At 35.5% G+C, this 21519-nt stretch overlaps 1 protein-coding gene and 1 long non-coding RNA gene across 2 annotated transcripts in view; one reads left to right on the forward strand and one right to left on the reverse strand.

Moving 5' to 3' along the window:
* LOC140502092 (uncharacterized) overlaps nucleotides 1–13447 on the reverse strand; it is a 44829-nt gene extending 31382 nt beyond the window's left edge. The window contains exons 1-2 of the long non-coding RNA XR_011966523.1: nucleotides 13277–13447; nucleotides 1642–1886 (exon numbers count right to left, since the gene is read on the reverse strand). This is a non-coding gene — a long non-coding RNA (uncharacterized lncRNA). The remainder of the gene's footprint in view (nucleotides 1–1641; nucleotides 1887–13276) is intronic.
* A 60-nt stretch (nucleotides 13448–13507) lies between these two features.
* Nucleotides 13508–21519, forward strand: part of SCAMP1 (secretory carrier membrane protein 1) — a 119204-nt gene continuing 111192 nt past the window's right edge. The window contains exon 1 of the mRNA XM_072606409.1: nucleotides 13508–13600. The gene's annotated coding sequence lies outside the window, so the exon portion shown is untranslated. The remainder of the gene's footprint in view (nucleotides 13601–21519) is intronic.

A 21519-nucleotide genomic window follows, 5' to 3' on the forward strand; every position in this document is an offset into this window, starting at 1 on the left:
TGGGTTGTATCTAGGAAAGATATCATCTTCAGAAAATGGGAAGTTAATAATACAGACTATCCCAGGTACATAGAACCAAAGATTCCTTTCCTTTTCAGATTAATATATTTAAGATTAAGATTAATTAAGATTAATATGGTTTTTTAAAAGTTCCATAGAACCTTCCCTCAATCACAGGAATCCTATAATTCAGAATTTAGAGGTTCAAAAACTGCTAACCATTTATTTCTACATTTTATGGTAGATGACAGAAGAAAGATAGAAGAGCTTTCTGTAAAAGGCATTTGGCCAAAAGGTCCAGGGGAATGACATTAATGGAACCATTAAATCGGATCTGTAAGAGAGAAAAAGATTCAGAGAATCATAGGATCTCATCATCGGGGAACTGTCCGATGATCTAATCCCACATATATCTGAGTAGAACTCCCTCCTAAATCAATCAATCAATAAACATTCCTTAAGCACCTACTTTGTGCCAGGCACGTGCCTAAGTACTAGGTATACAAAAGAGGCAAAAAGATGGTTCTTGCCCTCAGTGAGTTTATAATCTAATGTAAAACATCTATAATAATTTAGAGTGATAGGGAGTTCACCACTTTGCCAAATAACTCACTCTTATTTTATTGGCTCTAATTGTAATTAATTTATTGCTTATATTGACACAGATCTGCCCCTTTGCAAGTTAAACCCATTACTCCTAGTTCTATCCTCTGAGTCCAAATAAACAGCTAATATGTTCTTGCTAAAACTTCTTTCCTCTTGGCTAAGCATCCTGAGTTCTTTCTCACAGAGCACGATTTCCAGTTCCCTTCTCATTTCAGTTACTTTCCTCTGGACAAGTTCCAGCTTGCCAATTGTCCTTTCAAAAGTAATACCCAGAACTGAACACAATACTCCCTCTAGACATGGTCCTTCCTTTGATCCATGTGATATACTTCTTTAAAAAATTGATTTAACTCAGATTTTGTTTTTATATATCCTCTATTTATCAGTACTTTCTTTCTCCCCTCCTCCTACCAAGAGAGTCATCACTTATAAAAAAAATAATTATGAAAAAGAGGGAAAAAAAGTTTAGCAAAGTCACCTACCAAATATGAGATTATATGCAGTATCATATGTACCCTTGAGATATCTGCATACCAGTGAAACCTCAGATCAAATATGAACTTTTTAGTCACTCTCTTATCATTTCAAATTGCTTTTCAGAATGGTTACATCAATTTATAGCTCCATAAACAGGAGTGTCTGTCTTTCCATATCTCCTCCAATAGTGACTACTCCCATTATTTGCCATCTTTGCCAATTTGCTGGCTGTAAAGTAAAAACTCTGATTTGTTTCGATTTGCATTTCTCTTTTTTAATGTGACTTGGATCAATCCTTCAAATAATTGTTAATAGTTTGTAACTTTTTTTGAGGATTGTTTGTTTATATTCTTTGACTTTCAATTCACTAGGAAATTTCTTCTGAGTTAGTATATTTATGTTGGCTCCTTATACGTCTTGAATACAAGAGCTTTGTCAGAGAATTTGATGCAGTTTTTTTTCCCAGCTAGTTTCTACTACTTCTTTTATTCTAGCCTGTATTTATTTTGAGCATGTCAAAATTTTTTAATTTAATATAATCAAAATTTTCCATTTTACCTTTTGTGACTGCCTCTCTCTGTTGTTTGGTTATGAATTCTCTCCGTAGCCATAGCCATGAAAGACAGATCCATAATCTAGTGGTGTTCCAGTTTTTATAGAATAATATTTATTTAATACTAAGACTGGAAATTCATTTTCATATTGTGGTTTATGGTGTAAGAAACAGCATAATTTCCATCAAATTTTTATTTATGTCATTTTTTTCTTAATAAAAATTTTATCTCTTCCTCCTGCCTCTTCTCCTTGAGGGAAAGAAAGAAAAATAAATTCCTTATAATAAACATACATAGTTAAGAAAGATAAATGACCACATTGACTATTTCTAAAAATATATATGCCTCTATCTGCACCCTGAACGTATCACCTTTCAGTTAGGAGGAAGATTGCATATACAAACTGTTTTCTGGTTTTCTTAGCAATTCCTTTCAAATTACATGGGAAATTCTCCCCATGTAACTTATGGTTTCCAGATTATCAAACACTGTGTGTTGAATTAACATTTCTAATTCTTCTTTTTTAGTCTGTTTAACTTATCTACTTTTCAATTTTTTAACTAGTACCTAAAATTTTTGATGATTAGTACTCTGCAGTATAATTTGAGATCTCAAAGTGCTATTTTGCTTTTGTTTTCATTATTTCCCTTAAGATTCTGGATCTTTTTTTCTTCCAAATTTATTTTATTATTTTTTCTAGTTATATAAAGTGTTCCTTTGGGAGTTAGATTGGTATAGCAGCAAATTTGTAAATTAATGCAAGTACTATTTTATTCTTCATTGTAGTAGTATAGCTCAGTTATGAGCACTGAATAGCTTTCCAATTAAATTGTTTTCAATTTCTTTACAGAGTACTTTATAATGGCATAGGTCTTATGTGTGTCTTGGTAGATTGAGTCACAGGTACTGTACACATTTTGGGATTATTTTGAATATAATTTCCATTTATATTATTACCTCCTGTATTTTGTTATTACTATCTATAAATTCTGTAGTCTTTTTAAGGTTTATATTGCTTTACTGATACCATAATTCTATTAATATAGCTTAAAATTGCATTACTTTTTGGTTGCCTTGTCATACTGATAATTTATACTGCGCTTGCACTTCACTAAAATTTCTATGCCTTTTTTCTCATGAATAGTTAGCTAGCCACATCTTCTCCCATACTGTACTTATACAACTGATTTTTATTAACCCCACTGCTGGACTTTACATTTATTCAGTTTCATTTCCTTAGGCAATGGGGCATAGTGAACTGAGCACTACATTTGAAAGAGAAGTTGTTTGATTTCTGATTCTGCTGAATTCTGTTTATGTGGTCTTGGGTGTGTCATAGACTAGATCAGAGGTCTACATGCTATGGTCCAGGGGCTAAATCTAGCCTGTAACCTCTTTTTAGTCTGTCTCAGAGCTAAGAATGGAATCTACATATTTAAATAAATTTTCATGGTATATAAAAACATTAAAAAAAAAAAACACATTGTTAGTTCATGGACCATACAAAAATGGCAAAGAACCAGATTTGGTCCACCGGCTATAATTTGCTGACTCCTAGACTAGATGACCACTAAGTACCTTCCAACTCAAAAAAAACCTATGATCCTGTGACAGTAGGTTTTTGGTTTTTTTGGATTATGACTTCTATTTAGTTCTTCAGCTATCCTTTCTAGTTTTGCATAATCTGTAAGTAGGATCAGTATGGTACCTGTGCCTTCATCAAAACTCTTAGGTTAAAATAGAAACATATCAAAGTACAATGGGAGGCTGGCTAATAGAGGCCAAGTCTTTTGAGCACATGCCATCTACTCTGCTTGGTGCCAACCCACTTGGATGCTCCAGGAAGATGCTTCCAAGCCTGGATAGTATAGGTCTGTGCCTCCCAGTCTGCTTACTACATGCTGAGGATACATGAGCTGTAACCGAGTGTGGATATAATAGGCAAAACCAGGCCAAATCTCTCTCTCCTTGGTGGCTTTCAAGAGAACAAGAAGGCTGTAAGCCTCCAGGTGGGAAAGGGGTGACCACTTTGGCCATCACATTCTCTCCAGTTGGGCTTATGCATGGCTATTGGATTCTTTAATGACTTTTAAGAGTATAAAAGAGTATTGAGAACAAAACATTTGAGAACATTACGCAGAACTGCCTATCAATTGTTGTTTGTCCTTCCAACTGGAGGATCAATGACATCAGGAGGTGATATCTTAATTAATGAGTGGATTTAAGTGAGGCACAGTTGCATGAAGTTGGCAGCCATACTGTCTCTTCCAGAGTTGTTGAAGTCCAGTGGCAAGACAAAAGTCAAGACAACTGTCAATGGTATGGGGAGAAAGCCCCAGGTGACTGTAGTAGCTGCTCCTGAGACTATCAGCCTGCAGATTAAATGTCTTGAACTTCCAGGAGCCAAGATGGCAGAGTGGTCAGTAGTTGCTCTATCCCTCCCCTTGTTGACCTTGAAAAACCCATAAAATATTTCACCAGGAAAAATCTGGGAACAGTGGGATCAACTGAAGGGGTAAGCAGTTTCTTAGCCCATTGGCTAGGAAAATCGCAAAGGGGGGTCCCTCTTGCTGTGACTGAAGGGGACCAATGCAAGATTGGAGCTGTCCCAGACAACCCCACCTCAGCAAACTAGGAGGATACCCTGAGCCCCGGGGGAGTAGAGCACATAATTGCTAACACCAGGACCCCAGGCATGCCTCAGCACAGTCAAGGGAATTGGAAAGACACTAACCCTAACTCTAACCCTAACCCTAAATGTGCATATACTAGTTCACTATCCACTGAGTCTGCCTGTGTTCAGGAGACGAGACCTCCTGTGGCCAGACCACCCTTCCCCCACACTTAACACAGCTAGTTCCAGGGTTACTCCAGGGAAACTCAGAAAGACTTCACCTGACCTCTACTTTGGTACATCAGCCAGCTCAGCCCTAGGTAAGCTACAGCATTCTAGCCTCTAGCTGAAAGAACCAGAGGCCACAATACAGTTCTAAACACAATAATGGTGAGACAGAGCCTGCTGTGTCCCAGAAGCAGAGATCCACTTTAAAAGCCAGGAAAAGGGTGATCATCATGAGCAAGAAGCAAACCAGAAAAGATAAAACCATAGAATCTTTCTATGGAGACAAGGACCAAAACACGAATTTCAAAGAGGTCAGTATTAAGACTGTACTCCCATTTGAAACTTCAGAAGGGAATATGAACTGGTCTCAGGCCCAAAGAACATTCCTGAAAGAGGTCAAGAAGGATTTTAAAAGCCAAATTCGGGAAATAGAGGGAAAACTGGCCAATGATTTTTAAAATATGAAAAAAGAAATCACAGAAGAATTTAAAAGGAAAATTGGACTGATGGAAAAGGAAGCACAAAACCTAACTGGGAAAATTGGATAAATGGAAAAGGAATTACAAAAACTGAGTGGAGAAAATAACTCCTTAAAAGGGACAATTGGACAGGTGGGAAGGGAGATGCAAAAGTTAACTGAAGAAAACAATTTGATAAAAATTAGAATTAGTCAAGTAGAAGCTAATCACTCTTTGAGACATCAAGAATCAGTCAAACAGAATCTAAAGAATGAAAAGATAGAAGAAAATGTAAAATATCTAATTGGAAAAACAACTGACCTGGAAAATAGATCCAGGAGAAAAAAATCTAAGAATTATTTGTATGCCAGAAAGCCATGATGAAAAAAAGATCCTGGAAAATCTCTTCCAAGAAATCATCAAGGAAAACTGCTCAGAAGTCTTAGATCTGAAGGGCAAAATAGTCATAGAAAGAATCCATTGTTCACCTCCTGAAAGGGATCCCAAACTGAAAACACCAAAGAATACTGTTGTCACATTACAGAACTATCAAGTGAAGGAGAAAATACTGCAGGCAGCCACAAAGAAACATTCCAAATGTCAAGGAGGTACAGTCAAAATCACACAGGACCTTGCAGCTTCTACATTAAAAGATGGAAGGGATTGGAATATGATATTCCCTAAGGCAAAGGAGCTGGGATTACAACCAAGGATCAGTTACCCAGCAAAATTGAGTGTAATATTTCAGGCAAGGAGATGGACATTCAGTGAAATAAGGGATTTCCAGACCTTCCTGATGAAAAGGCCAGAGCTCAATAGAAAATTAGATCTTCAAACACAAGTCTCAAGAGAGGCATAAAAAGGTAAACAGGAGGAAAAAACCTATTATTCAATATGGGCAAACTACTTACATCCCTGTAAGGTAAGATGATACTTGTTAATCTTGAGAATTGTATATTTATCATGACATATAAAAGGGATATACATAGATAGAGGGAGTGGGTATCAAGTAAATGATGTGATGATAAAAATGTGATTTAAAGGTACAAAGGGATTGTAATGGGAGATATCAAAAGGAGGAGGCATAAAAAGATAAAGTATATCACAGAAAGAGCATTAAAATATATTACAGTAGAGGGAAAGAGGGGAGAGAGATGAGCATTGTTTGGGATTTACTCTCATCTGATTTGGTTCAAGGAGGGAACAACAAACTCAGTTAAGTATAGAAATCTAACTAGCTCTATAGGCAATAGGAGGGAAAGGGGGAAAGAAAAAGGAAGGGATGCTAAAAGGGAGGGAAGAAGTAGTAAGGGAAAAGGGAAGTAAAAGGGAGGGGAGCTGAAAGAAGGGAGGGAAGAATGAGGAAATTACAAAATTTACAAAATTTACAGCTATTGTGGAGAGGAAGGGAAAAGGGAGAACTAAAAGCATAAATAGGGAGAAAGAGGATGGAGAGAAAGACACAGATATTAATCATTACTGTGAATATGAATGGTATGAACTCTCCCATAAAATGGAGGTGGAGAGCAGAATGGATTAAAACCCATAATCCAACAATATGTTGTTTACAAGAAATATATTTGAAATGGGGGGTACACACAGGGTAAAGGTAAAAGGTTGAAGCAGAATATATTGTGCTTCAGCTGATGTAAATAAAGCATGTGTAACAATCCTAAACTCAGACAAAGCAAAAGCAGAAATAGATCTAATCAAAAGAGATAAGGAAGGAAACTATATCCTGCTGAAAGGTACCATAGACAATGAAGCATTATCATTACTAAACATATATGTTCCAAGTGCTATAACATCCAAATTCTTAGAGGAGAAGATAAGAGAGCTACAAGAAGAAATAGGCAGTAAAACTATACTAATGGGGAACCTCAACCTCACCCTCTCTGAACTTGATAAATCTAACCTCAAAATAAACAAGAAAGAAGTTAAGAAGGTGAATAAAACTCTGGATAAGGTAGATATATAGATAGATCTCTGGAGAAAACTGAATGGGGATAGAAAGGAATATACCTTTTTCTCAGTGGTACATGGCACATATACAAAAATTGACCATGTACTAGGACATAAAAACCTCACAAACCAGTGCAGAAAGGCAGAGATAGTCAATGAATCCTTCTCAGATCATTGTGTAATAAAAATTACATGTAATAAAAGGCCATGAAAGATAAACCAAAAATTAATAGGAAACTAAACAATCGAATCCTGAAGAATGAGTGGGTTAAACAACAGATCATAGAAACAATCAACAACTTCATTCAAGAGAATGACAATAATGAGACAACCTACCAAATCTTATGAGATACTGCAAAAACATTTCTTAGGGGAAGTTTTATATATTTGAATGCCTACATGAATAAAATAGAGAAAGAGGAGATCAATGAATTGGACATGCAGCTGAAAAATGTAGGAAAAAGAACAAACTGAAAATCTCCAAGTAAATACCAAATTAGAAAAAATGAAAACCAAAGGAAAAATTAAGAAAATTGAAATTAAGAAAACTAATGAACTAATAAATAAATCTGAGGTGGTTTTATGAAAAAACCAATAAAATTGATAAACCTTTGCTCAATTTGGTTTAAAAAAAAGAAAGAAGAAAACCAAATTACCAATATCAAAAATGAAAAGGGTAAACTAACCTTCAATGAGGAGGAAATTAAAACAATAATTAGAAATTACTTTGTCCAACTGTATGCCCATAAATTTCACATTCTAAATGAGATGGATGATTATTTTAAAAAATATAAATTGCCCAGATTAACAAAAAAGGAAGTTGAATACTTAAATAACCCCATCTCAGAAAAAGAAATTGAACAGCCATTAATGAACTTCCTAGGAAAAAATCTCCAGGGCCAGATGGATTTACAAGTGAATTCTATCAAACATTTAAAGAACAGTAAATTCCAATACTATATAGACTATTTGGGAAAATTGGGGAAGGAGTCCTACCAAATTCTTTTTATGATACAAATATGGTTCTGATATCTAAACCAGGAAGAGCCAAAACAGAAAAAGAAAATTATAGACCAATTTGTCTAATGAATATAGATGCAAAAATTTTAAATAAGATATTAACAAAAAGAATACAGCAACTTATCTTGAGAATAATACATTATGATCAGGTAGAATTTATACCAGGAATCCAGGGCTGGTTCAATATTAGGAAAACTGTTAGCATTATTGATCATTTCAACAACAAAACTAACAGAAACCACATGATTATCTCAATAGATGCAGAAAAAGCTTTTGACAAAATACAACATCCATTCCTATTGAAAACACTGGAGAGCATAGGAATAAATGGAACTTTAAATAAAATGATAAGCAGTATCTACCTAAAATCATCAGCAAGCATTATATGCAGTAGCAGTAAGATAGATGCATTTCCAGTAAGATCAGGGATGAAACAAGGATGTCCATTATCACCACTGTTATTCAATATGATGCTAGAAATGTTAGCTTTAGCAATAAGAGAAGAAAAAGAAATTGAAGGAATTAGAATAGGCAAAGAAGAAACTAAGATGTCCCTCTTTGCAGATGATATGATGATATACTTAGAGAATCTCAGAGAATCAAATAAAAACTACTTGAAATAATAAACAAATTTGGCAAAGTTGCAGGTTACAAAATAAACCCAGGTAGATCATCTGCATTTCTGTATATTACTAACAAAGCTCAACAGCAAAAGATAGCAAGAGAAATCCCATTTAAAGCTATGGTAGACACTATAAAATATTTGAGAGTCTATCTGCCAAAATATACCCAGGGACTATACAAACACAATTATAAAACACTTCTTGCACAAAAAAGGTCAGATCTAAGAAAGCAGAAAAACATCAGTTACTTGTGGGTAGACTGAGCCAATATAATAAAAATGACAATTCTACCTAAATTAATTTACTTATTTAGTGCCATACCAATCAAAGTACCAGATAATCATTTTGTAGAGCTAGAAAAAATAACATCAAAATTCATCTGGAAGAGCAAAAGGTCCAGAATATCAAGGGAACTAATAAAAAGAAATGCTAGGGAAGGTAACCTAGCCCTACCAGACCTCAAATTGTATTATAAAGCAGCAATCATCAAAACCACTTGGTGCTGGCTAAGAAACAGAGGGGTAGACCAGTGGAATAGCTTAGGTACTCAAAATACGGTACTCAATGAATATAGTAATCTACTGCTTGATAAACCCAAGGACCTCAGCTTCTGATGTAAGAGTTCACTGGCTGACAAAAATTGTTGGGAAAACTGGATAACAGTATGGCAGAAACTGAACATAGACCAATGCCTGACACCATACACAAGAATAATGTCCAAATGGATACATGATCTAGGTATAAAGACTGATACTATAACCAAAATAGGGGAGCAAGGAATAGCGCATTTGTCAGATTTATGGAGAATGGAGAAATTTTTGACAGAACAAGAGATAGAAAACATCATGAAGTGCAAAACGGATAATTTTGGTTACATTAAATTGAAAAGTTTTTGTACAAACAAACCCAATGCAACCAAGATTAGGAGGGAAGCAGAAAACTGGGAAAGAATTTTTGCAACTAGTATCTCTAATAAAGGCCTCATTTCTAAAATATATAGAGAATTGAGTCAAATGTACAAGAATACAAGTCGTTCCCCAGTTGATAAATGTTCAAAGGATATAAACAGGCAGTTTTCAGAGAAAGAAATCAAAGCTATCTATAGTCATGAAAAAATGCTCTAAATCACTATTGATTAGAGAGATGCAAATCAAAACAACTCTGAGATACCACATCACATCTATCAGATTGGTTAACATGACAAAACAAGATGATGATAAATGTTGGAGAAGATGTGAGAGAGTTGGAACACTAATTCATTGTTGGTGGAGCTGTAAGCTGATCCAACCATTGTGGGGAGCAATTTGGAACTATGCCAAAAGGGCTACAAAAATGTGTATACCCTTTGATCCAGCAATACTGCTTCCAGCACTGTACCCCCAAGACATCATAAAAATGGGAAAGGGTCCCACATGTACAAAAATATTTATAGCAACACTTTTTGTGGTGGCGAAAAACTGGAAATCAAGGGGATGCCCATCAATTGGGGAATGGTTAAATGAGCCATTACATATGAATGTAATGGAATACTATTGTGCTATGAGATACGATGAACAGGAAGACTTCAGAGAGGCCTAGAAAGACTTAAATGAACTGATGTTGAGTGAAAGGAGAAGAACTAGGAGAACTTTATACATAGCAACAACCACAGTGTATGAGGATTTTTTCTGGTAGACTTAGAACTTCATTGCAATGCAAAGACTTAAAAAATTCCCAGTGGTCTCTTAAGGCAAAATGCCTTCCACATCCAGAGAAAGAACTATGGAATTCAATCACAGAATGTAGCAGATCATTTTCTTTTGTATTATGTTTTGGATTTTTTTAAGATTTCTCCTATTCATTTTAATTTTTCTATGCAACATGACTAAGGTGAAAATGCATTTAAAAGGAATGTATGTGTAGAACCTATGTAAAATTGTATGCCGTCTTGGGGAGGGAGGGAGGAAAGAGGGGGAGGGAGAGGGAAAAATTTCAGTTATATGGAAGTGATTGTAGAACACTGAAAACAAATAAAATTTAAAAAAAGAGAAAAAAATAAAAAGAGGAAGGTGGGTCTATGCAGTACTAAGTACTTCAGCTGCACTGCCCAATTTGAGTAAGCATTACTTTATTCTTTCATTTTCTTCTCTTAAAACTAAGGGTTTTAAAACTGTAACCAGAGGCTTCTAGTTGGTTCCTGTGGTCTCCATCATTAGGCGCTGTGTTGAAGATAGACTGATATTTTACCAGAAAGAGCTGTCCACTCAGAAAGTTTTAAAAGGCAGCATAGCTTGAACTCTTGCTTTCTTTTTCCCTTTTTTTTGATTTTGTAACTTGAGACTCTAACACCTCTGTCTTGAACTTCTTACATGAGACTTAGTCCTTCATAGTAATGCAAGGACCTAAAAAATTTCCATTGTACTCTTGAGGCAAAATGCCTTTCACATCCAGAGAAAGAAATGTGGAATTGGATTGCAGAATGAAGCAGATCATTTTCTTTTGTGTTATGTTTTGTTTTTTTATGATTTCTCCTATTCATTTTGATTCTTCTATGCACCATTGCTAAGGTGAAAATGAAAAATAAAACAAAAGAACACAAAAAAGTGGCAGTATAGGATATATTAAAAAACAAATATCATCACAATTACTACGTAATGTAGGTTCTACCGAAATATTTCTTTGTTTTCCAAAATTTCCCTCATTAAAGAAAAGAGGGAGAACCTGAAAATATCCTTTCTTTTCTTATAGGCTTCATGGTAGACTTGAGTTTGTTTCTTTCTGGAGATGAGGAAATAGGTCAGACTCCTGTGATTAATACAGGTTTGTATTAATCCATTAAACCATTTTTCAAGGTTCTGCTGAAGATTCTTTCTTCACTTTCAATTTATAAGTGAAGTGCTCTTACTCCAGGAACTTTGTAGAATGTAACAATTCTAAGGGCATAAATAGTAAAAGGTAAATTCTGATTTCTTGTAAAATTATTTAAAAAAAAAAACTAGTGCCTCTGCTCTAATTTCATAATATATAAAGAGTTGAATGTGTTTCAAGTAGTCAAGCAGTCAGCACTTATTAATTAAGCAGCTTTTTCAAAGTCCTAACTACCATGCTTGACACTGAACAATTCTTACTCTCAAGGAGATCATTCTCTCTCTCTCCCTCTCTCTATCTCTCTGTCTGTCTTTTTGTCTATCTGTATGGATAGACAGACATAGATATGGAGATAGAAGATAGGTATAGATCTCTCTAAATATAGAAAGATAGACATCTCTCTATATAGATAGACATAGAGATTCTCTATAGATATCTCTCTCTCTCTATATATATGTAGATAGCTCTCTACATATATGTATGAGACATATTTGTGTACACACACACATACACACACAGAGAGACAGAATGAATGAGGAAGAGAAAATATAAAGAGAATTAATACAAAAATTTATAAGTAGTTAACTACAAAGTAGTTTGGGAGATAAGGCACTGATAGAGTTGGGTTAATCAGGAAAGGCTTCAAGTAGAAGGTGCGCTTGAGTGGTGTCTTGAAAGAAGACAGAGATTCTCTGAAGAGGAAAGAATTCCAAGTTGACCAGTGCCAAGGTACTGGAGTGAGGTGTATGTGAGGAGCAGGGAGAAGGCCAGAACTGGTTGGAGTGCAGGAAGAGAAATAATGTCCACTGAAGTTGAAAAGATAGATTGAAATCATACAGAGCTTTAAAAGCTAAACTGAGGAGTAATATTGGATCCTAGAGACAAGAAGAAGCCACTGGAGTTGATTGAGGAGAGGAGTCACATAGTCAGATCTGAGTTTAAGGAAAATTTCTTTGACATCAATGTACAGGATGGAATCAAATGAGAAGAGATTTAAGGCAGAAGACCAATTAGGAGGCTTTTACTATAATTTAGGTGAGAAACGATTAGGGTCTGAACTAAGGTGGTAGGAAAGAAAGAGAATAGTATTAATATAGTCTTTACTATGTGCCAGGCACTCTAATAAACGCTAGGTGCTGTTTATCTCTATTTTATAATTAAGAAAACAGGGAGACAGCAGCTGAGTGACTTGTCCAGGGTCACATGCCTGTAAGTATTTGAGGCTGGATTTGAATTTATATTTTCCTGACTCTAGGCCCAGAACTTGAAATGAGCAGGGAAGGAACCAGGAGAGAAGGGAGAATGTGAAGATCTGAGAGAGAGGGAAGAGGTTAAAATTAGAGGTAATCATTTAGGCAAGAGGTTTTTATCCTTCTCCATTTACACTGGTTTCTAGGTGAATGTTAAATGTACATGAATCTATAGATGTATGTATGTACATAAATGTATACATATTTTACATATATGTGTATGTATAAAATGCATATGGATAGACTTCTTTAGAAATTTATTGATATCTTTTTTCTATCATTTTTATTTCCTAAAATAGTCTTCCTTCACTTCCATACCACCCATTATAGAAGCCACTCATTATAGAAAATAATTTTAAAAGGAAAGAGAAAAATGATTGATCAAAACTAACCAACACATCAAGCAAATCTGACGTATTTACCACAGTGTAGAACTTTACAAAGAAGGGAGATGCCTTCTTCTCAAACTTCTTCCTGAGATTATAATTTTACAACATTCAATTTTGAATATTTTTTCTTGGTTCTTTCCATTTACATTTTACTGAACTTTGCTTAGCCGTTCCCTGGCTGGTCATTTACTGTTTCTAGCTTTTTACTACTACAAAAAATACTACTATAAACAAATATTTTGGCTTACATGGGACTTGTGAATAGACATCCAATAATTCTTCCATTACTTCCCAAAGTACTATAATTTCATAAAATTTTTCTTAAGCAGAATGTTTTACCAAAATGAATGATGTATGCAGGCACTTCATGCCTTTAGCTGATTAATGCCATTTAAGATATCTCCACAATAATTGTATGAAGTCACCAGTTATCATCAAGAATTCTGTCTTAGAACATTTTATCACAATAGTGGCAACATTCTGTTCTCACTTGGTTGTCCTTGACATTATATTTTGTACTTCTAATTCAAGAATTTTAACTTTACAGATACTGTGTTAATCTCTATTGTAAGGTAAGTGAATGGTCAATTCACCATAACTGAGAGGTCAAGTACTTTTATATTTGGATCATTCAAATCTCTTCTCCCACATGCTTCATACAATTTTACTCTCATTTTACTGTCCATTACCGCTTGTATTATAGGGAGAATATGGAAAAAGAAAACCCATATTTAATACTTTCACAGGCTACTCCTAAATTTCCTGAGACTCATCGCATCACAATGGACATTTATTTGAACAGTATTATTTAGACCCATAATAAGAATATATTGACATATATACATAATTTTAACATCATCTTCATTTCCTTAGTAATAACCTTTGCCTGTCTTCTACACTGACAGACATTCCCCTCCAAGAGAAAAGAAAAAAGCAGTTCATCAAAACAAATTAACACATCAACTAAGCCTGATTTTACATGTCTGTGGGTATCTTTGAATGTATATAATGGTTTCACCATTATATAATGGTTCTCCATCTCTTCAAGAAGGGAGGAGGTTTGTTTGCTGCTTTCTTTTTTGGAGAACAAGATAGTCATTATATATACACTTCTCTCTCTCTCTCGTTGTGTTCCTGGTTCTGCTTACTTTACTTTGCATCAGTTCATATGAATCTTTCTATGACTGGGTTCTTTCTCTTCATTATTTTTTACATGCAATAACCTGTTATATTCATGATTACAATTTGTTTAGCCATTGTCCAATGAATGGGTCTCTACTTGTTTTTTAGTTCTCTGCTTCTATAAAAATTGCTACTATATAATCAGAATGCAAGGTATTAGGAAGTGGGGGAGGGGAGTGATGGGGAGAAAAACTGGACATGTTACAAAGTGAGGTAAGAGCAATTAGTGTTAAAACAATAGACTGAATTAATTACTGAGAATAAATCAATGACATCTTTAGTTTGGAGAAAAGAATTTCAGTCTAAATTTCCTAGAGGAAAGTAACCTTGGGTAAAATTTGGCATCGATGGAAAAGTCAAGATTTTAATGGTAAATTTGATTTTATGATTGCCATTTAATCAGGAACTAGAACATGGATAGAAAGGCATGTAAGCCACTTAAGACTTGCTTCAAAAGATGTTCCTTAGCCAAAGTAAAACTATAATCATTTTTGAAACCTGGTTATTGGAACTTGCCATTTTTAGGTGCTATGGGACTATTAAGTGACTGTTCTTCTGAGTCTAACTCCAGGTATGGGTAGCAAGAAAGGTGATCTGAGCCTCCATTCCATGATGCCAGTAAGCTGATGAGGTGCTGGTATGAACTGCATAGGTGATCTCAAGGGAAGGGTGGGAGAGAGGTTGTTCAGCATGGGCTGAGGTGGGATTCTCCTGACTCAATTTCCCCACTGACACCTGGGAGACTTTAAGCCTGACTGAATGCAAGTGGATAATCTAATCCTGCCTGGGGTTGACATGAAGTTGGAGAGATATTGTATCCCTGCAATGTCCCTACTCTTGGTGGCAATTTCCTATAGTCAAAAGGTTTGTAAGCTTAATACCAGATCTATTCAATTATAGATTATGGGTAGGGGAATATCCAAGCTTGTCTAAAATTAAGCTATTAGGCATAGGACTTTAGACCAACAACAATAAGTTAGGGTCCTTTAATTCTTAGTAATACTGTACAGACAATTAGGTCAAGAGCTTATGAAGTTAGCAACATAAATATTATCTGTGTCTCAGTTGGTTAATGTTTAAAAAAAAAATTCTTTTGTGGTCCATATCGTAAATGCTTTAAAAAGAAGTATCACCTGTCCGAAAGTTGGAATTGCTTTATCTGTTACAAACTGTGTTAAAAATAAATAATAAACAAATTGCTACTATAAATATTTTGGCATATATTTAACTTTCCTTTCTTTGATCTCCTTGAGATATATGCATAACAGTGGGATCTCCAGGTCAAAAGTTATGAGTATTTTAGTTGCTCGTAATTCTGAATTGCTTTTTGGAATGCTTGGGATTACATCACAGTTTCATCAATAATAAAAGAGTGGACCTATCTTCCCTTAGTTCCTCCATTTTTGATTTTGTCGTCTTTGCCAGTTTGCTGGGTATGACATGGAATCTTAGGGTACTTGGACGTGCATTTCTCTTATTAGCAATAGGATTGGTTTTTCGTATGGTTGTTAGAAGTTTGCTCTTCTTTTGAGAACTTTGTTCTGATCTATTGAGCACTTTTCCCTTGGGGAATAGTACTTTTTAGTTTATTTTTCATGCATTAATGCAGTCCAGTGCAGTTGTGCCCAGTTCAAATGGACATGGGACCTCTGAAGCATACATAAGGATCCTGGGAAACACACTGAACTAGGGAAGCACATGTTAAGATAACTATGTTCTATTGTAGATTTATTTATTTTGTTAGATTTCCCACTTACATTTTAATCTGTATGCTAGAGCCTATTGGGCTACAAAGTGGTCTGTGGGCCTCATGTTTGATACTTCTAGCCTAACATAGCCTACCATTTATATTAGCAATAGAATAACGTATACATGTTTATATATTTAAATTTTAAGGTTAAGGAAAAATTTGAATAAACAATATGACTTAATGAGCTACAGTAACTTAAGCCAAGGTTGTTCTCTTACTGTTTTAAACGTCATGTTATTCCCTGGGAAGTATTGTTCACTGCTATACTTAATTTCATTGAGTCAAATACTTTTTTGTCATAATAATAATAATAACTGCCATTTAAACAATGCTTTCAGCTTAGGCAGCGCAGTACAAACATTATCTCATTTTTACTTTACAATTCTCCGAGGAAGATATTATAATAATCATTATCTTCATTTTAGAAAGGGAATACTGAAGCTGAAATCAAGTCAACAAGTATTAAGCACTCACTATGAACCCAGCAAGATACTAAGGAATGGGGATACACATACAAGCAAAAAGAAGAGTCATTGCCCTCAACGATATTTTCTTTTTTTATTTCATTTGTTTTCAGTCTTCTACAGTCACTTCCATGTAACTTAGATTTCTTTTCCCCTCCCTCCTCAGGTCAGCATACAATGTTATATAGGTTCCTCAGGGATATTCTAATGAGAGAAAACAGTCCTTAAAAGGAAGTTGAAAAGGGGTGGGTGGGGCTAGGGGAGGAAAGGTGGATGGAGATGGTGGAGAAAGAAGTCCAGAGAGTTTGAAGAGGGAGCTCTCCTGAGAAAAAAGCACTGGGGACAAAAGGGGAAAGGCACAGAGATGAGAGATGGAGTGCTAGGAATGAACAACAGGAGCAAGGCCAGTTTGGATGGTTTTATTGGACTGTTAGTTCAATATGCTGTTAACTCATACTGAACTAGTAGTCCAATAAAAGCTCGTTTTTTTTTTCTTCATATGAACTTTAAAAGTCTACCTAAGCCTCCCCAATCTTGTACTTGTGGCATTGATTTTTTTAATCCAAGTATAAGATTCTACATTCATTTCTATTGAACTCTATCTTCCTAGATTCAGTCCCATACTCATAATTTGTCAAGAACTTTGTGGATCACTCAGAGAAAGAAATATGGAAGTCATTCACAGAATGTAGCAGATCATGTTTGTGTGTACGTGTGTTTTTGTGTATCATGTTTTGATTTGTTATATGATTTCTTCCATTTATTTTAGTTCAACTGCATAACATGACTATAGTGAAAACGTACTCGGTAGGAAAGTATGTGTAGAATCTATACAGAATTGCATGCTGTCGTGGGGAGGGAGGGTGGTAGTAGGGGGTAGGTGTGGGGGGGATAAAATCTTAATTTTATGGCAGTGATTGTAAAACATTAAAAAAGAAAAAGAAAATAAAAAAAGAGAACTTTGTGGATCCCGACTCTGTCTTTTGGTATGTTAGCTGTCCCTTTCAACTCTATCATCTGAAAATTTGATAAGCATCCCAACTATGCCTTTATCCAAGGAAGTCTCTAAAAATATTAAATAGCATAGAAACAAGCACAGATCCTTGGAAGGGTGAAACAACATATTAAAAGATAAAGGCAAGGCCTTACTGAGAGACATAGCCACTATTAATAAGTACAAGACCAGCTATACTTTGCTCTGATTAGACCATTTCTGGCATGTTCAGTTCTGGGTACCACACTGTAATATTAATTATGTTAATGAGAGTTAAAGATCTTCCCCACCCATTAAAGGAAGTTTGAGTAGTGGAGATTTTGTAGAAAGGCCCACAACTTTTGTTAATTTCTAATGAGGCACTGGTTCTGAAGGGTTGTGAGGCCGCCTGACTCTGGAAAGTGTATATAGACTCTAAGGTGAGGTTTTGTTTTGGGGCTTACTCTTTGGAAGTGTTTATTTGGCCAGACAAGACTCTGGGTAGCTGCTAAGGAGCCCCCCTGCCCTCCTTTGAAAACCCAGATGTTGGTGCTTCTCTCTCGGGTAACTATGTATCTCTATAATGGTAGGACAGTTGGATCTGTCTGTTGATCAGTGATGTATGTATTGCTTATGATCAGACAGAAGCCCTCTCTGTTGGTATTTATTTCTCTGTTTGTATTTTCTCTGAAGTTCAGGGTGCTGATTTTTCCCTCTGAACTAAGTGAATGATACATGTGCTTGATTAAAGTGATTGTTGACCCCTCAAAAGTTGCTTTCCTTTTAGAAAAGAAGATCTAAGAATCTGTACAGCCCTCCTGTGTATGCCAGGGTCCTTGCTGATACACACGTGTACAAGGATATTGATCAACTGGAGAACTCCCAGAAGACAATCAGGATGGGAAATGTCCTTGAATCTTTGTCATATGAATACTCGTGAAGGAACTGAGGATAGTTAGCCTCTAAAAGAGAAGGCTCGCTAAGCACATTACTGCCTTCTTTGAGTATTTGAAGGGGCTGTCAAGTAGAAGAAATGCTAGATTTATTCTCTCCAGCCTCAGAGCAAAAGCAGAAGCAAAGGGCAGAAATTGCAAAAAGGGATATCTAAACTTGATGTCAAGAAAAACTTGCTAATGATTAGAGCTGTCTAAGAATGGAATGTGCTGCTTCAGAAGACTCCTTAATTGGAAGTCTTCAATCAAGAGGCTGTAAACCCTTGTGAAAACTATTTGTTAGGTGTGTTACAGTGGGGATTCTTTTTGGTTGCAAGTTAGACTAACTAGGTGCTGAGTTCCCTCCCAGCTCTGAAATTGTGTTATTCTAAGCCCTTCACATGAAGACAAAGACAGATGCTTCCAAAGTAGAGAGATCTCAGCTGGGAACTGGGAATCAACTGATACCTGTAAACTAAGGTAGCCCAATGACCTCCTTTACAATGGAGCTAGGATTAACACTTCCAAAGCAAGACTAGGAAAGGACAGAAAAGTGATACAACCAGGAATGTCATGAGGAAAACTTAGGCATGATGTTATTCATGACATGGGAGAAAAGATGGCATGATAGTGTAGGATTTCAGGGTTTATACTTCAAGGAAATGTTTTCCAAGTTGCTATATCAGGGTTGCTTAGATATTTTATAGAGAAGGAAGCAGTCCTGCTCAGGTGAGCTTAGTTGATTTTCAACCCCTAAGGTGATAGAGAATTTATCATCATTAAACTAGAAGTTACTAGCCTAGAAGTTTTCTAGTATAGAAAGTTCAGATAGAAAGAGGTTCTAGAAAAGGACAGAGCATGAGTAAGGGGATATCAGGCAGAAGCGGACACAACTGGGTAATAAATAGTCTATTGGACAGAGAAAGGCTAGGCTAGAAAAACTGCAAGTTTTTCTATTTGGGAATGTGAGATGTTAGCACAATACAACTGTACAACAATATAAGATTTCTGTACAATAATATATGATGAAAGTGAAAAAGTTAGGGCATCCCCTGTCATTGATGGTGAGACTAGAATGTTATAGACATGTTGGCTTGCCTCCTGTATTTCACATTTATTGTTGTCATCTTTATAGTTTGATCTATAAATACTCTTGGGATGATCTGACTCAACTGCCTCTCTTTAAAGTTTTCTGAAACTCATTCACCCCTCCTTTGTTTTTCACTCTTTTGTGAAGAGATACTACTCATAATCTTTTGTTATCCTGCACCCTAATGATTTATAAATGACCTTGTATTCAAAACTAATGTTCTTTCCATATTTCTACTACGCAAGGAGATTGGCTGCTAGATGAGGTGATTCCTGAGTTCTTTTGGCTTTCTTATTGTAGCAAACACTTTACACCAGTTAAAATATTCTAAGAAATGGTTGTACTCAGGGTCATTGTGTTTAATTTTATTCATTTTCCAGATAGGTCAAAAGGAAGTTGTTGTATCGTTTACAGGGACTTCTCATTCTTATCCATTCCTCTAATTGGATATGGATTCTCATCTTCATTCTCAACAGCCAATCTGATTACACAGAAGGATGATTTCAAAATAGAAACCCCACCCTTATGGGCACACACACACACATTTCAATAATGGCATATTTTCTTTCTGATAAGGTACTGCAACATTATCCAAATATTGTCCAGGCGTGTGTGACAGCTCTTATGAATATATGGATTTATTCAGGAAATATTTAGTAGACCAGTTTGACTAGAATTTAGAGTGTGGTAAGGAAAGTAATATGAAATAAGTCTGAGGAAGTATGCTGAAACAAGGTTATGAATAGCCCAAATACCAGACTATGAAGTTTATATCTTATTCATTAGGAAATAGGAACACATTGATTTTCTTTTTTTTAGAGGAGCATAACACTGTCAGTCTCACATCTAGGAATAATTATTTTGGTAGCCCCATAAAGTAATAATTGGAATGAGGAGAGTCTAGGAGACAGGGAGGCCTATTAAGAGATTTCTAGTAGTGTTGAGGAGGTATGGTAACTGTGAGTGGAGAGAATGGAATTGATGCTATAGGGACAAAATTACCAGGACTTGGAAATTGTTTAGATAGGAAAGGAAAATGGGAGGGTCATACTCTTACTGTATACAAATTTGGGTGACTTGGAGACAGCAATGCTCTAAACAGAGAGAAGGGTATTAGGAGGAGGGTCAGGTTAAAGGCCAAAGATGATCATAAGGAGAGAGGATTAGATCATATTTGGAAACTGCTTTGCAATCAATTACTCATACAGATGAAATCATGGATTCAATGAAGTATCAAAACCCTCTAAATATGCAATTACATATATTCATGTATATGTATATATTCATAGTCAATTTTTATAAAGATGCCACATAGGAATGAAAAACTATGTATGCTACTTTCTGTTTTCATTCAATAGTTGACAGAGGTCTATCATACCTAACTTTTAAAAAATTCTACTTGGGTCTTTATTTTTTTTTTTTGTTCTGTCATTTAAATTTGTCTAGATCTGAAAAGGACACTTTGAAGTCCCCAACTATTAGAGTTTTACCATTTCTCCCTGTAACTTATTTGGTGTTCCCTTTAGATACTATTCCATCCAATGCATTTATGTTAAATATTAGTATTAATTCATTATCTATGGTTCCTTTTAACATAATGTAGTTTCCTTCTTTATTTCATAGAATCAACTCTATTTTTGCTGTTGCCCTATGATCATGATTACTATTTGTGTTTCAGCTAAAGCATTCTAGATTTTGCTCTAGCCTCTTAATTTAACTGTGTTCATCCTATTCAGGTTCACAGTTAGGATTTCTGGTTGTGTATTTCCCTCTATACTATTCCCTGTCTCTAGACAGAATAAGAGGGTTGTGAGAAAGAAGTGTGTTCAGCACCAGTACTTTACTTAATGAAATCTGGTTACACTCTCTTGCCCCTCTTCTCTTCCCCTTGCCTGGAACCCATTCATGGGTTATTAACCTCCCTTCCTTCCAAAACCCCTCTTCATAATCTACTCTCTGAATTTAGAATTTATTTTGTTTATGACTGAATACTCCCTCTCATCCTTGCCCTGACCCATGCCCTGCCTTGTTTCCACCTGTTTCACCACTGATTTGGATTATTTCTATATAAATCTCTATGTGTGGGTTCAGTCAATCAGT

The sequence above is a fragment of the Notamacropus eugenii genome, chromosome 4 (assembly GCF_028372415.1).
Source record: "Notamacropus eugenii isolate mMacEug1 chromosome 4, mMacEug1.pri_v2, whole genome shotgun sequence".
Taxonomy (NCBI): Eukaryota; Metazoa; Chordata; class Mammalia; order Diprotodontia; family Macropodidae; genus Notamacropus; species Notamacropus eugenii.